This window comes from Pogona vitticeps, chromosome 2 (assembly GCF_051106095.1).
Source record: "Pogona vitticeps strain Pit_001003342236 chromosome 2, PviZW2.1, whole genome shotgun sequence".
NCBI classification, from domain to species: Eukaryota; Metazoa; Chordata; class Lepidosauria; order Squamata; family Agamidae; genus Pogona; species Pogona vitticeps.
The window spans coordinates 14,967,515-14,977,079 of record NC_135784.1 but is presented as its reverse complement, the minus strand read 5'-3'; the positions used below and the strand labels follow the sequence as shown (position 1 = coordinate 14,977,079).

General features: G+C 40.8%; 1 protein-coding gene and 1 non-coding gene across 2 annotated transcripts in view; both read right to left on the bottom strand.

Annotated features, from left to right (window-relative positions):
- The window catches only part of LOC144587171 (uncharacterized), a 176,420-nt gene that overhangs the window by 106,257 nt on the left and 60,598 nt on the right, over window positions 1-9,565 (bottom strand). The window lies entirely within an intron of this gene.
- LOC140705239 (U2 spliceosomal RNA) lies at window positions 6,636-6,826 on the bottom strand. The gene has a single exon (XR_012084686.2). It is a non-coding gene; the product is annotated as a U2 spliceosomal RNA (small nuclear RNA).

Sequence of the window (9,565 nt, the reverse complement as noted above, 5' to 3'; positions counted from 1 at the left end):
CATTGTTTCCTCTTTGCTGCCTTTTTCTATTGGCATAGTATGTAAATTGCTGGTTTAATACCTCCAGCTGTGCAGCAAAGACAAAAATCCAGACAGAGCAGATTATTATATAATTACAGGTAACCCTCAATATACCATCCTTTATTAGTTTAGATTTACCTCAACTGGCATTGTAGCATGAATAGATTCAATCAGAAACTCTTGGTGTTGAGAAATAATTTAAAATGTATCTATTTTACTCACAAATCTGTTGAGCAGAATATGTGGTAAAATGTTGGTTGAAAAAAAATTACACGGAGAGAAAATCCATAGAGAGATCTACAGAGCAACTTAGTACAGTATATTACAAGTCTCCGTCAAATACATCATCCTTTATTGTACAGAAAAAAATCAGTTTACGGTAGTTAGATTTACCTCACGTTACTTCAACTGGCAGAACACAGTCTCAAAATACTCAGACTCTGGCACTAAGAAAGAATAAAATTTTCTCTCAAAAAAACCTTAAAGACTTTAAAAAATGTTCATATCAGAATACAAACAGAAACTTGGCTAAAACATTGGTTATCTGGTTCAGTATCTTAACTGGCTGAGCTTAATTATTTTCTTAATTTAACTGACTGGTTATATACACATTCATACTCCAACTCACTGAACACTGCCATTATTAAACTGTCTCTAGCACAGACATTGCTAAACACTAACAGACTCAGAGCCTTGTTAATTAATTGACTCATTCTGACACAGGACCTTGATTGAGGTGAAAATAAAAAGGCGGGAAAGGGAATCTGAAGTAGAGAGGGAAACAATTGGCTATTCTGATTGCCATTCCCTCAAAAGTTCCTCCCATCCAATTCTCTTAAAGGTGTAATAGGAAGGTAGATGTTCCAACAAAATGTTCATATATATCAGATAACAACACTTATTTACTTGTTATATACAGTAGTTTAAGGTCTTAACTTCATTATTTGCTGACTCCATAACTCAGACTCTTAACACCCACAGAACCTTGCTAACCTGACTCTAACTGACACAGAATCCTGACTGAGTAAAAAAGGCGGGAAGAGGAATCTGAGGTAGAGAGGGAAGCAATTGGCTGCCACTGTGTGATTCAAGTCCAAAGTCCCTCCCATCACAGCCTCCCAAAGGCAGCATATGCAGCTTGTAAATGTCAACATTTTCCTACACCACAGAACAAACAAAACAACGGAAATTCAATACACCTTCTAAAACAACCTTTTCAATCCCTGTTTTTTTTTTCCTTTCATTCTCCCTTTTCTAGCTTTTCCAGTTCAACAGCCCTCTTTTGATGGTGGCAAAGAGAACTGCACAGAAATGGTTCGATTTAGGCTTTTCCTTATGTGTAGGCTTCCGGAAGCCAATCAGACGTTTAGTTAATCAATCATTCTTATTCATTTGAATTAGGTTAGCATGGTGCAGGGTTATTGATCTGCTTGTCGGCTTTCACCCTAAACCCCACGCACCCCGTGAGGTTAACAGATCGTGGCAAGGTTGCACCTTACTGCCTGGGGGCTGCCCAGCTTAAGGCAGGCGGTAGCTACCTAGTGAGGTGCAATGACCTCTTCCACCATCAGAAGTAGCCCCTGACGTCATGCTCTACGCCAATTGAACAAAGACCTATAACCAGTAACTGCTACTTCCCCTGTTATTTCGACGCTGTATGCGAAGCTGGAGTGTCCTCTCCAGAGCACGAAGCCTGGGTAAAATAATATGGAGGATAGGCTGTTACCCAAGCAGCAAATCCCCCCTCTCCACATCACTGAAATAGTCCAATGGAAAGGCAAGAGCCAATACAACTGGTTCCAGAGATGTCGCAGGAGTTGCTGGAACAACTGAACTGTCTCTGGGACTCCGGCTCCAGATTTTGCCTCAAAGTTAACTCCTGAAGCCTTTTCCATCCGTGGATATAGCCATAAAGCAGTGGAGGTTTGAAATCTAAGTTTTCCTTCTTCTACTGTAGATGGGCTGCCTTCCAAGGCTGACGAGCCCCGCATACCCAGCCCTGAATTTTCTAGGAGGCAGGAAAAAGCTGCTTCGGATCCTATTCTATGCAAGGTACAATGAACTGATATTTAGGGTAAATCCCAGAGAGATTTTAGCTTTCCCTACTTTGCAATATTTGCATAACAACCCAATCAGTCTTGGTTCTCTCACAACACTCCTCCTGTTACACTTGGAGCTATTCTTAGGAGTAGCAAGAATGGGCCTTAGCAAGAGAAACAGGAAGCTAAGAAGCCCCTCAGGTTTAGGTGTCAGGGCTCAAAAGAGGGCTGGCTTTAGTCAAAACCTAAAAATCCCAGATTTCTCACCAAGCAGCTCAACAGCCTTGCCCAGTAGAATGGGTTAAGAGATAATGACTGACCCAAGGACACACAATAGCTTTCGGGGAACGTCAGAATTGAAAAAGAGCTTTCCACTCCAGGAGAAATATTCTAACCATGGCATTTCAGATTTTATTTACCTGATTATGCGTTTGGGACATAATCGAATGGCAATAATTACTTGCTATAACTACTGTATACTCAGACATATTTAACATGTTTATAGATAGATGCATATTTGGGGACGTGGTGGCGCTGCGGGCTAAACCGCAGAAGCCTGTGCTGCAGGGTCAGAAGATCAGCAGTCGTAAGATCGAATCCACGCAACGGAGTGAGCTCCCGCCACTTTGTCCCAGCTCCCGCCAACCTAGCAGTTCGAAAGCATGCAAATGTAAGTAGATAATTAGGGACCACCTTAGTGGGAAGGTAACAGCGTTCCGTGTCTAAGTCACACTGGCTATGTGACCACGGAAGATTGTCTTCGGACAAAAATGCTGGTTCTATGGCTTGGAAACGGGGATGAGTTGAACACGACTGGACAAAAATTGTCAAGGGGAACCTTTACCTTTACCTAGATAGATGCATAGGTGGTTTTCACAACAAAAGCGAACTGCTAGATAGCTCAGTAATTAATCCCAAATTGGCATTTATAGACACACTTATATAAATAGCGTACCTTGAAATGTTAACTCAGAAGGATGAACACTAATACTGTACCACCATGGAGACCTCTTTAAAACAAATAATCTCTAATTAGGATGCAGATTAAAGCAAGTAATTTAAAATGCTACGTTTCAAAAGAACAGGGGGACAGGAATTATTATTTCCTTGTTTCCTGAGTTCATCCTACAAATAGCCACGTGTCTAGTATGACTAAACACCTCTCTGTACAGTATGGAGACTGTGAGGTTTTGTGACCAGGAATCAGACCAGGAAAATCAGAATTTTCTCCATCAGCAGCAAAAATACACACCCTTGTGGATAAAAAGCAAGCAAGCTAGACAAGTTTATTTGTATAGCGACAGCATTAAAAAAATTCAAACAACATGAAATAATTAAATACATTGCTCAACTGAAAACCATCCACTGTTTAGAACCAGAGACAAAGACAAAGTACAAGAAATTAAAATTATTGGATATCGGCAAGTTATACCACATGGAATAAAAAAACTGGTAGCTACACAAAAAAGAAAGCACAATACCTTTTCCATTCAGAATTTGACTAAAAAAATTAAAAAAAAATTCACCAAAACAATTTATATGCTTATCAAACTTTTACAACAGAAAAAAGAAAGAAACATGAAAAATGTTCAAAATTTCTCATTATCATACCCAGCAGAACGAAAAAGTTTTGAAATTTTGCATTCTTGCCTAAGGGAATAAAATAAGCAGAGACTTATTATATTCAAGAAATAACCTATTGATCAAGGCCAAATTGATCCATGGGACAGAAACAAAGGGCAAGAATGACAGACCTTCTGTGAAGCTAATATTTGGACCTTAGAAGTGGGGTAACGGACTTCAACTTAAAGAGATGAAATATAAAGGCAAAAAAATCCTTGTGATTTTTCTTTCCTTTTTTTGCATCTTTTTGAATAACCTGATCCTTTTTTTAATATTTATTTTTTATAACACATAAAAACACATTTCCATTGTCATTCGTCATGTTCACTAGGTATACAGTACATTAAATTGTTGATATCATATCATGTCTCATTTGTCTCTACAACTTATTTCTTGGCTCTAGCCACTCATACGTTTTATTCCAGTTTTGATGATATTCCAAATCCTCTTTCCATTTAATTGTCATTATCAGTCTAGGCATTTCTGCACAATCTAAGATTTTTTGTACAGTTATTTCTTCTAAAGGAGATTTCTTATTTTTCCAGTATTGAGCCCATACTATTCTAGCCACCGTCAATATACATAATATAATATAGCTGTCTTGTTTGTTAATATTCTCTGGCATAATACCCAATAAAGACAACTCTGGTTTAAGTTCTATATTCAGTTTGCTATTTTTTTTTAATCCAAGAGTGTATTTTAACCCTTTTTTTTTTTTTTTTTTGCTTTTTCAAAGGTCCACCGTATGTAATAGTATCTTCCCTCATGTCTAACACTTACTGGAAACATTTGGGAACATATTTGCTATTCTAGTCAGTGCTAAATGCTATCTGTAAAATATTTTGTATAAAATTTCTTTATATGCAGTTGCTAAGGTTAATTTACAATTACTGTATCACTCCAGAACCTTTGCCACTATTCTAGCTGAATTGTGTGACCGAAGTTTTTAGCCCAATGTATCATTGTTTCCTTCACTTGTTCATCTTCCATTTTCACTTCTAAGAGGAATTTATAGATATTCTTAATTAGCTTATCTTCGGTAGAGAGTAATATTTTATCAAACTGTGGTTGTGTTCTAGAGTCCTCTTTATATATTGATTGAATTAGCAATAAAGGTAACAATGATGGTATCAGTCTTTGGCTTGCTAGTTCTTCCTTGGTTTTGAGATTTCTTTCTGGGCTTAATATTTCATTATATGTCACTGTTTTTTCAAAGTTGATAAGATATGGATAAATAAATGCTTCTATCGGAGAGAGCCATCTTGGTATTTTCCTACAGTTTCTGGTTTTTACTTTTCCCCATATAGTTAGCAAAGCATCTCTTATCATGTTATTTTGAAAGTACTATTTATTTATTTATTTATTTATTTATTTATTTATTTATTTATTTATTTATTTATTTATTTATTTATTTATTTATTTATTTATTTATTTATTTATTGGACTTATATACCGCCCCATAGCGCTACAAGCACTCTCTGGGCGGTTTACAATTTTTAATTATACAGGCTACACATTGCCCCCCCCCCAGCAAGCTGGGTACTCATTTTACCGACCTCGGAAGGATGGAAGGCTGAGTCAACATTGATCCGGCTACCTGGGATTTGAACCCCAGGTCGTGAGCACAGTTTTAGCTGCAGTACAGCGTTTTAACCACTGCGCCACGAGGCTTGTGTGCTTTAGTTTTGCCATCCCATAAAAACGCATGCCAAAAGGCCTTTTATTCCTCAGACATATCCATTATCTCAGCCATACCAAAACAGTGTCCGTTCTAGTAGGAATCCTTGGGATTTTTCAAAGACTTTCCAAACAATTGGTTCCTAACACTTGGACCAGATGTTTTCAGACTCCATCCTGTGGTCTGTTAGTTCAAAGTGCCTTTGAAATCTCAACAGGTAGAATGCTGGGTGATCCAAGGTTCTTATCTCTACTCAAAGGCCGGCCCTCAGGTCATGTTAATCAGTTCCTTACACCTCTGGACTCTGAAACTGAAAAAGTCTGTGTGAGGACGGGAGTTAAACAAGGCTGCCCTGTTATAGCCCCATAGGATTTAACCTGGCCAGGGTGGAGCCGCTTCTCCAGAACATTCCCACATGTGCTTTTTGGAAAAGAGCCATGGCTACACTCATGTTCAAAAGGGAAGACCCCTCAAACTTGAAGACCAGCTTCACTACGTAGCACACTCTACACCAGTGGTTCTTAACCTTTTTGAAAGAAACGCCCCCTTGAGCCATTGAGGAAGTTATCATCGCCCCCCTCCCCGCGGTGATGATATCTTTCTTATTTATTTATTTATTTATTTATTTATTTATTTATTTATTTATTTATTTATTTATTTGTTTATTTGTTTATTTGTTTATTTATTTATTTATTTATTTATTTATTTATTTATTTATTTATTTATTTATTTATTTATTTATTTATTTATTTATTTATTATACTTAAATCCAATGACCCCTGAAAACAAAATTCAATTCCAAGAAAATGAATGGCCCCAAAAAAGTAACATTTAATGATTTAGTTGCAAGCGAATTTTAAGATGCAAAAGAAATATAAAAAGGGCATAAAAACAAACCACAATACAGGAACTAAAAATTTCAAGATGAAAATTTTGAAACTTAATTAAGATTGGTGGAAAATATATATTCATGCACACTGTAAAAAGGCTGCAGCCATCTTAACAGGTTTGGCTTGCTCCAGCGCCCCCCTATCGCCCCCCTTCTGCTCCAGCACCCCCACGCCGCCCCTTTTCGTTCTACCGCCCCCCTGAAAAATGAAATGGCCCCCTGGGGGGCATTATCGCCCACGTTAAGAACCACTGCTCTACACGACAGATGCAAGCACTGGGGACACCAGAGAGGAATTACCTCAGAATGTCTTTGCTTTGTGGTTGCCAAGATATTTTTTCTCTCTCTTTGAACCTTGAGTATTTCTCCCCCCCCCCCAAAGAGGGGAAGGGACACCATTCCTGGAGGCACTGCAATACCAGGTTGATGCTTGGAGTGGCTGGAGCAAGCCCCTTTTCCATCTCCCAGCTCTAAAAATCCATTTAATATGTAGTCCTCAAATAGAGGACATATCAGATATTAAACTGATAAGAACAGATACTACACTTGATCTTAGCCAAAAGGCCGAGAAGCGATACCTACACTTAAAAAAAAAAAAAAAAAACACCAGATTTCCGGGACCAGCATCCTCCCAAGGACCTGAGAGCGAGGCAATGGGCCAAGCCACCCAGCGCCCCCTCGCCAAACGCCCTCTCTCGGGTCCCACGCTGCCTGCTCCGGAAAGGGCATACTTTCCGTCGGGAGGGAAAGCAAAGGCCTGAGAGGAAAACTGGAGAGAAATTCTGTAGATTCTTCAGATCTGGTCCATTTCTTGAGGGAGAGTCGGATCCTCCAGACAGTCATTGGACAGCTCTTTGCATATCCCCGTCCATTTCTCCCATCATGCTCTGCAAAAGCATTCTGCATACTGGTGGCTGCCTCGTTTCCCCCCCCCCCATGCAAAACGAGGGCTCGGATTAGAACGGGGCAAGATGCACCTGGCCAATTCTTTTAAAAAATTATATATATATTCGCAAAGGCTTTCACGGCTGGGATCTAATGGTTGTTCTGGGTTTTTTGGGGTCTTCGGCCATGTTCTGAAGGTTTTTCTTCCTAACGTTTTGCCAGTCTCTGTGGCCGGCATCTTCACAGGACAGGTTGCTGTCCTCTGAAGATACCGGCCACAGAGACTGGCAAAACTTTAGGAAGAAAAACCTTCAGAACACGGCCGAAGACCCCAAAAAACCCAGAACAACCAAAATGATATATGTTCATGGGATTTGCCCCAAAACCGTTGACAAGTCTAAAAGCTTGCATCTTAACTTAGGAATGGCGGAGCAAAATCTGCTCCGGATATTCACTGATGTTGGAACTGCCTCTCCTCCCATTCTCTAGTACAGTGGTCCCCAACCTTGGGCCTCCAGATGTTATTGGACTTCAAGTCCCAGAAATCCTGGGCAGCAGAAGTGGTGGTGAAGGCTTCTGGGAGCTGCAGTCCAAGAATATCTGGAGGCCAAAGGTTGGGGACCACTGCTCTAGTAGGTATTGTGTGCCTTTAAGTCGATTCTGACTTTGGGCGACCGTTTCCAGGGTTTTCCAGGTAGACCCAACTCGGACGTGGTTTCCCCTTGTATTCTTCCGGGGGAGCCCTGGGACAACGGGGCAGCTGGCCCAAGGCCACCCAGGCCGGCTCTTCTCTCCTCGGAGGCCCAGGAGGGGAACTGAACCCCCAACGTCTGGCTCTTCAGAGACCTGAAGCACTGAGCTATCCAGTGGCTGAGGGAAAAAAAGATTTATAAAACCAAATAAAAATGATGAAGAAGAAAACACAAGGACAGGTGAAATTGAAAACTTCCCACACCAGGGGATTTTGAAGCAACCGAGGCACACATGTGGCTAAAGAGATATTTTCTACTCCAAAAAAACCCACTCATTTTTAGAGTGGCAAAAGAGGGTTATTTTTTTTTATTTTAAATTTTTTTGAAAGGGCAAGAGGAGAAGGGGACGACAGAGGACAAGATGGTTCGACAGTGACACCGAAGCCACCAACATGAATTTGACCCAACTCCGGGAGGCAGTGGAAGATAGGAGGGCCGGGCGTGCTCTGGTCCATGGGGTCACAAAGAGTCGGACAGGACTTAACAACTAAACAACAACAATACATTGAAATAATAGGTCTCTGCATAAAAATGTTTTGGTGGAAGGAGCTCAGGGAGGAAAGCAACCAAGGGCAACCGGGTGACAGCTCTTAAGATTTATTGATTGATCAGTCAACTGACTTTCCAAATGGCCTTCCTTCCTTCCTTCTTTGCAATGTTTATATCCCACCTCCCTCCAGTGAGCTTACAGGGCTTCTCCCTGCTTTATTTTCACAAACTCTTTGCAACAGTGTGACTGACCCAGGTGTCCTGGTCGAGCCATATTTTGAACCCAGCTCTCTCTAGTCCAGGATCAACCCTCTAACCACTATGCCACACTGTGTCTCCATTTTGACTAAAGCAAGGCAGCCATTTTGTAAACTGCAGCTCAAGTCGCAAAAAGTGGGAAGTTGGAATTAATGCATTTGTAAATCCCAAACATTTGAGAGCCACGCAGGGGTGTCAAACTGTGGCCCTCCAGATGTTCTTAGCCTACAGCTACCAGAAGCCTTCAGCACCACCTCTGCTGGCCAGGATTTCTGGGAGATGAAGTCCAAGAACATCTGGAGGGCAGAGTGACGGAGAACAACACAGGAGACCTGGGTTCAAATCTCTACTCAGTCATGGACACTTTCCCTAGTAGTAGCAACGAGAAACTAGTCCGTGAATCTCTCATATCCCTCAGAAACCATTTTAGGATCGCCATAGGCAAGAAATAGCACAAAACAACAACAAATACTAACTCCTTATATGTCTTGTTCTAGTGGGTTCTTGTAAGGATATTTTCAGTAAATTTATTAAAATTTACTGAGTGATCTGAAGATGTTAATGCAACAGCTCTTGTCTGCGATGATGAAATGGAACCTCCAAATTAAGACACAGTCCATCTCAAATCTCGTTTGGTGGTGTCTGTGTCGTATAAACAGTGGTGGTGGTGGGCTTCTGCTTCCACACCCTGTTCATGAACTATCCAGGATATGTTGTTCTCCTCCAAAGAGGACAGAAAGCCAACATGTCTGCTCTACCTCCCCTTCTCACCCTACAAAAGGTGGACGACTTGCATGGAATTTGTGGCCTCGTCAAGATTTGAATTCAGGCCCTCCTGGCTGAAGTAAAAATATGTTGCTTAACAGGGCACTATGCTCTAGAGCTGTGCAGGTTCCCCACAAGGAATGCGTGGCAGGGTGGGGTCCCTTTC